The 7,438-nt window shown below is 36.1% G+C and overlaps 1 long non-coding RNA gene across 2 annotated transcripts; it reads right to left on the bottom strand.

Annotated features, from left to right (window-relative positions):
- Positions 1 to 530: 530 nt before the first annotated feature.
- Positions 531 to 6,728, bottom strand: LOC111923303 (uncharacterized). Of its 2 annotated transcripts, none has more exons than XR_002861003.2 (3): positions 6,640 to 6,728; positions 1,261 to 1,392; positions 531 to 805 (listed from the first exon to the last, which is right to left on the bottom strand). It is a non-coding gene; the product is annotated as an uncharacterized LOC111923303 (long non-coding RNA). The 2 variants fall into 2 exon arrangements; XR_015286003.1 differs by having other exon boundaries at positions 531 to 802.
- Positions 6,729 to 7,438: the final 710 nt, after the last annotated feature.

The following is a 7,438-nucleotide window of genomic DNA, read 5'->3' as shown; positions in this document are numbered from 1 at the left end:
CTCCATGACTGGCTGATTTTGGGAGTGCTGTCCTTGCTCCACTTGTGGAATAACTTCTGGAGCTGCTTGTGTGGATTTACATACGTGCCTGAACAAAATTGTAAGATTTTTATCTGTCATACATACCAGCAGCTTCTCCTCCAAAATTCTTCCTGTAATTTTTTTTTTTTTTTGCAATCTTTGTTGATACTGCTCTAATTCTGATCGTTGCCTACATACTTGAAGATCAAAAGCAATAAATGGCAAATGGAACTCAGCTGGAGATGGGTGTCCACTTATATTTTTAGCTGCTCAGGAGCAGGGAGCCTTCTCACATGTAATCTGCTTTATAATGCTATCAGGTTTAGATTATATTTTAATGGTCATAATTGTAATAAAATGGCAGTGTGCCTCTTCTATAGTTTTAATTCTCTTTCAGAAATGTTGTGCATCCTGGGAACACACATTAGCTACAGGTTTCAGGGTGTTTCAGTATTTTTCCAATCTACATTTCAAGGTTTTTTTCCTAGTACCTTTAAACTCAAAACTGCTTTATGTTATTTTAGGAATTTTATTGCAATTGTTTTTGAAACAGGCAGTTTAATGTATGAAAGAGCTGTTACTACTTTCTTAGAAGAAAATATTTGTTATCACTTCAAGAGTCACTGTCTTCCATAGGCCAGCAGATATACTTTCCTTCAGTCTCTTCAGTGTGATTGATCCAAGGGAAAGCTGCAGACTTCTACAGGCTTCAGACTTGTACCCAGGTGTCCCATTCTCCTGTTTCTACCTGCTTGATGGAATAGTTTTATTCACTCTGGGTCTGCTAAAAAACAAAATGAGACTATAAGGAAGTATTCACTATTCAGTGTTGCGGTACTAAAAGCAAACAAACAAACATTTCCCCAAACCATTTGGGGGAAAAGTCATTTCCACACCCTGGCAAAAACCTGATACAAATGTACAACTCTTAAGTTTCTTCTTTGATCTTGATGGTTAATTCCCGTGGGTCACAACTTCACCTCCTTTCCTGTGTGCCTAGGCTTTACTTCCCACAGAAAAGTAGACGTAGCAAAAGTGAGAAAATTCCTCGCTGTGTTTTTTCTCCATCTTCTCTATTTGAACGGGAAACTTTACAAAAAGGCTCTGTCTCTCAATGCCTTTTTCACCTAATGTTTTATAGCCTTTAGGTGGTTTTTTAAAGCTAATCCATTATGACTCAAGGAAAACTGAAAAACTTTTAATAAGCCATCAGCAACATCCAGTAACACCAGAGCATACCTGTGTTTTTGATGTCATACAAATCTACTGAGTCAGAGACAGTGTCACTCATTTTCTGTATTGGTGTGTGACATCTTTTCAAATCCAGAGAAGGCATGAAGTTAGAAATCTGGCAAAACTTGGAAGGGGTCACTGCAGAAAAAAAAAAAAAAAAAGAATATTTATCAAGAGTGTTTTCTATCATATATTAAACTCTGCAAGCTTTCAAAGAACAATTCTGATACGCAAAAATCCCCAAATCTTTTAAAGTGCAAATAGATATTTGTGAGCCATCTCAAACAGCCACAGGACTCATTCATGCTTATCTTCATCTTTGGGTAATGACTGGTTAAAATATTTTTGAATAATGAAGGCATTGTCAAAAAATCAAGTCTATTCACAAAAGATGCTTGAGAGGAAAATGATGCTCAAGTTGTTGAATACATTTTTCATTCTGAATAGTTTGTCAGGGTATTTGCATCTTAGGGAGAATGTTGATTTCCAAGGTAGTTTTAAAATACGTGTCACTTTGTAAATATTTAAAGATGCTAATTTTATACTCTTATCATAGAAACTAATTTTGGACAGAAATCTTTTAAAGCATCTTTGTTAATGAGGAGGTATTTTGAAATCTCTGCTGATTACTTCACACCTTGTTTGGTGGTTTACACAGGTGCAGGGTGATGTAATTCGCAATCAAAAGAGAACGATTTAACTTTTAAGGAGTTTTTATGTTCCCTTTACACAATTGTAATACATGAGAAATGTGATTTCCATAAATGGAGTTAGTAATTTTTATGGCACATAAACAGAGAATTTGTATACAGATCATCTGCTTTCAGTGAGCAGCTCCCCCCTTCCACACCCAGTCTAAACTAAAGCGATTTCTATATGGGATGTTTTAGTATGAGGGAATCAAACAAATTTGTTGTTTTGGTTTTTTTTTTAATCACTTAGATTTCCTTTAGGGCTCATATCATCTTAGCTGTTATTAGTAAAAGAATAAAATGTAAATAATGTAATAAATAAATATAAGCATTGAAGAGAATTCAGAGTAAAAGTTCACTTTCTGTTAAAAATCACAAGCATAGTATCTGGTTATCATCATAAGTTCCAGAGAACTAGAATTAAAGTATGTTTTATTAGCATTTGCAGATCTAAAAAGCACTTCAAGATCAAATGACCAATAAAGCTTTCATTTTTTAATCTCTAATCAAAAGAATTTAAATTCCTTTGGTATTTAAAATATACAGAGAATCCCTGACACTAAAACATTCAATTATTTCAATATTGTTTCATGGCCCTTTTCTTTAAAGTCAACATTTTCTTTAGAAATTTCTCTCTGAGGGTGAAAAAGAAAAGCTATCAAAGCTATCAAAGCTGTTGTTCTACATTAGAAAACTTGTACTGTATAGGAAAAAGCTGAAAGTGTTTTTTCTGTCTTCATGTCTGCCTAAGTTGTAGGTTTTATCAGAGCATCATGTAAAAATTTGGCTATCTGTTGGGGATAGTTTAAATTAAGAAATTATACTATATATCATTGTGTCATAGCATATTATAATATATCATACATAATATAATCCATCATAACGGAGTGCATGGGTTTCTTTGTAAATTACATTCATGTCAGCACAATACTACTCACCTGCAGTCACTGGAATTCTCTAGTTGACAACTTTTGTCACATAAAAAAGTGAATTTAACTAAATTGCAGAATGGCAGCGTGATTTAGGCTTGCAAGGATTTAATCTCATTCAATCCCCTTTAAATGCAGGACTGACTCTGGAGTTAAACCCAGTCTCAGTGTAGGATCACATTGCTCCTTATCCCATCAGCTCCTGAAAATCTCCAAGGGCTGATGTGCAGGCACCTGAGCAGCCTGCTTGGAGAAGTGCCCATAAACATCCTTGTAGCAAAGATTTTTTCCTCTTGCCTGAACTGGAGTTTCCTTATTGCAGTTTTGATCCATCCTTTCCTTGATCACCCCTTGTCCTTCCACTGTGCTCCAGGAAGAATAATCTGACTGTTTTTGTGACTCCTTTTTATGTAGTCAAGCCTGCCTTTTGATCCCATTTGTCTGTCCTGCTTTCTAGTCCTGTTTGCTCTTCCTTGCCTCTTAGCCAGGATTTAGGTGTCAAACTTTGATCCATTCCCATCACAGCTAGTGCCCGTGGAGCAAAGCTTGGAAGTGGGGCAGGGGAAATCAAGATTTTCATATACAAACAACAATGGAGAATTTCTGAATCCAAGACTAAGTGGGCATGGAGCAGGAGAGAAAGAGCCAGCAGAGCTGCTCAATTTGTGCACAAAAAGGCAACTGCAGCAGGTAGTTAAACTTTCTGAGAGTCATTTTTAAATAAATATATGCTTGAGTTTATAATTGAGGGCTTCTGTTCACAGCACAAGAGTATGTATGAATAGTCCATGAATGAATAGCTCACTGGCAATCTGGCCAAATTTGTGTAAGGGAAGTGAACTGATGAATATGTACCATATGTTTAGATTGTGTAAGTGGATGCAACCCTCAGCGACTTCAGAGAAGCTGTCCTTGTTTACACCAGCTAGGAGCTAGCCTTGTGCATATAATTTTCAGCTGAATAAATGCAGATGTTAGCTTTACACAAAATTTACAGTTTCAGGTTACCTTTGTTAAACAAGGAAACTAGCCCACAAGTTTGGATTTGGCAGCACTGCACTGCACTGCTGCCTGAGAAGAGACATAGGTTTGGAACTAAATGTGGCATTTTTTGAGCCTTTGGAAAAAAAACAAATGTTCATATGTCCTACTGTACAAGAACTCTTCCAAGGCAGAGAAAATAATGAAAAAGAAATGAAAAGGAGGCTATATGGAACCTGAAATGGGGAAATATGGCAGGATTATATGTGTATCTGAAGCTTCACAAATTGCATGTCTCCCTTAGGCCAAAATACGCATGATTAACTGCATCACCTACAGCACTGGCATCCTAAGGATGCTCCAGTTTACCAAGGGCCAGTTGAATTTTCTTCAAGTCTTTGTTCAATTTATTTATGCCCATTGCAGAAAATTTGGGCCTTCCTGCAGATAATGCCATCATCTAATGACAGATGTCCTAATAAAATATTGACTTGTGATTAATAACTCCAGAAATCTTCCTGAAGTCAGTGTGAGAGCTCACAAAATTTAAATGCTTCCCAGAGCAGAAAAGAGTTGTTAAGGACCAGACCTTTAGTTATTTAACTGCACTAGCAAGATTATAAAGCCCTTGAAGGCATGTAAATTAGACATGAAAAATATACTTACCATGATTTATTTTATTTCATTGCAAGAATACATAGTGTTTTAAAGCTGGCTGACTTTTGCAGCAGTGTTTGCAAACAGATCTGGGATAAACAGCAAATGAACAATTCTGCTGACAGCAATATAACCAGGCAAATGTCTTTTGGTGTAAACCATCACAGGCAAAATTTGCTGCTGCTACATGTGCCAGCTTGAATCACTGATGGACCAGGCTCATTGTAACTTCATAAAAAAAGTAGGTAAAGTTGCAGCCTGTGTAGTTATTATCATGTATATGTTGATCAGTATAGTATCATTGCTTGAAGATTGTATGACTCGTTCTCTGATGTTTATCATTGTTTATCATTGATATTTGTAAATGCAATCAACTCAACTGTAAAAAGAATCAAAAATTTAGTTTTGTTTCAGCATGTTGTAAAATTGTAGTCCTGGTGTTAGGGCTCTGCACATAGTGATTAAATAAAAATCCCAAGGCCTGTGTTCTATAGGACGTTAAAATAGCTTGGCAGGGTGAATCCTTCAGGCCTTTTGTTCTATGATCATACTGATTTAAAAGTTGTTTTGGAAAAAAATAATTATTCCTCAATGCAAGAGACCTTTCCACTGACATTTTATGTGTCAGGGGAAAAAAACCATCTCTCTTCAACAGGCAACTGCTTTTCTGCAATCTTGTGTGCTTCTCTCCCCACTTTCTCTTTGTTTACTGTGAGGTTTGCTCGATCATTTACACACTGACATAAATTTAATAGGCTGACAAGATTCACTAATGAAGATAAAGACATTCAGATCTGCAAAGCTCGCTATAGTTTTTCTCTCTCTACTTTTCCTGCTAATAGGAGTTCGTTTCCAGCCTGAGTTACAGGGTTAGAAACAGCTCTGAATGCCAAGCAGGAACATGCTGTATCCATTTGTGCTTTTAAATAATTGCACTCTGTCTTTGACTTTGGTTGCCTTGATGGTAACTTCCTGTGCTGGTAGCTAGTACACCATACCTTTTCTATAAATCTCTCTCTTTGATCTTCTCTTTAAACTACACCTTATTCTGGTTTTCCAGCTAAAATTAGTTATCCAACTGGCATTCCTGCTCTTTCTTACAGTACTTTAGAAGAGTTCACCCTCAATTTAAATGCTGATTTTAATAAGCCAATGTAAATTGCTCTATGCAGCTATTTTATTTTTACAGTACTCTGAACTTCTTCCTCCTTTGGAAAAAAAGTCTACATTTTCCCTGTTCATATTTCATTTTTTCAGGACTATATTCTCAGCCCTGAATAAAAGTCTTTACACTATGGACTATAATAATTTCACTATTAGCTGTAAAAGTAGAAAGTATGTCACTGATCTCTTTCTAAGTGATCAGTATCCATCCTCAGTTTCTTTTAAACCAAAGTGAATCAATAGAACTTAACAAGGACTGATAATATTGCACACTCTTTACATGGGAACAGTAATTCTTGCCAAAAGTTCTATTTGGCACTTTGGAGGAGCTTTATCAAAAAAGAACTAAAAACAGGACAGTGAAATATTCAGGTAGTGCAGGAATTATCTCCATTCTCCCTTACAGCAAGAGCAAGTGTCTATTCTTGCACCTCTATTCTAATTCATATAAGAAAGGAAAAGACCAATGTCTCTGAGAAATGACATAAATGCATGCCTTCATTGCCTAGGAAAAAAAATATATGAGCACAAAATGGGAGATTCTGGAACTGTGGTTATAGTTTGGTTCAACGGAGTTCTGAATTCAGGTATAGAAAGTTTCTGTAAAAAGTACATATTTCAACTAAAAAAACCTTCAGTATTTGCAGCACATAGGATCCCAGTGACAAGCAGCACAATCCTGCAACACCCATGAAATTAGTCACATCAAGACATCCCCTGCCTTGTTAATGTGGAAGCTTTTTGATTGAGTTCCTAAGCCTCTCTCCCAGTTTTTGGCTGAGCTTTTGTTTCAACAGACAATTCAGTACATTCCAGAATTTCAAACTGCTGAGAGTGCTGTTGCTTTCCTCACATGTCTTGAGGCAAAGAGGTAGAAGTCAGCTCTTGGTACATAAATGTACAAATGTATCATAGAAAAATATCCTTTACCAGACATTATTTATAGGGAAGTCTAATGCTACCTTATCCTCTTCTTAGGGCCACACCTGAATGTAGCCAGGTATGAGTGGTCCAGCACCTGAGCTGCTGTAGGTGATGACTCCTTTGTCAGCTGAATATCTCTGTTCCATCTCTGAAACATGACACATAAATTTACCAATGAAATCTCTATTATGAAGTCTTAGAGTTTTTATTAGGAGGGCTTAACATATTGTGACTTTTAGTAGTCTCACAAGTTTAAAATACACTGAACTGCTTCTATAATTTTTTTCACTGATATAGAAGTTCTATGAAAATAAGAGCTCACAGTCTGTCAGTGATCAAGAAGGTAAATAAAATATGAAGAATTTTTAGGAAAATAAATAAAAAAACCAAAAAAACCCATGATTAAGGTAGTTCATGATTACTTGCTTCATAATGTGTTTACCTTGGTATCACAAAAAAAGGGAGCAAGGGGTAATAAGATTGAAGATGTAAAGCAGCTTTCACAAAAGCAACAACTGAGCAGGTTGGAGCTCCTCATCCTACAGAAGAGAAAGTTTATGAGTATGATAAAGATCAGCAAAATAATTAGCACCATAGAGAAGGTAGATATGGATCTATTTGTGTTTTTTTCCAGTGCATGCTCCATCAGATGGTCCTCATCTATTACCATCTCAGAGTAGAGAACTTCAAAACAAACAAAGAGCAGCGATTTTTCATGCAACAGGTTTTACGACTGTGTAGATCTTTGCCAAAAGATGCTTTGTTTGCAAAACATTTATATGGATTAACAGATAGATTGAAGGACCACTTATAAATAAATCTGAAAGTAGATTGAGG

The sequence above is a fragment of the Cyanistes caeruleus genome, chromosome 4 (assembly GCF_971803275.1).
Source record: "Cyanistes caeruleus chromosome 4, bCyaCae1.hap1.1, whole genome shotgun sequence".
Classification (NCBI taxonomy): Eukaryota; Metazoa; Chordata; class Aves; order Passeriformes; family Paridae; genus Cyanistes; species Cyanistes caeruleus.
The sequence above is the reverse complement of the archived record's forward strand: the minus strand, read 5'-3'. Positions and strand labels throughout refer to the sequence as shown.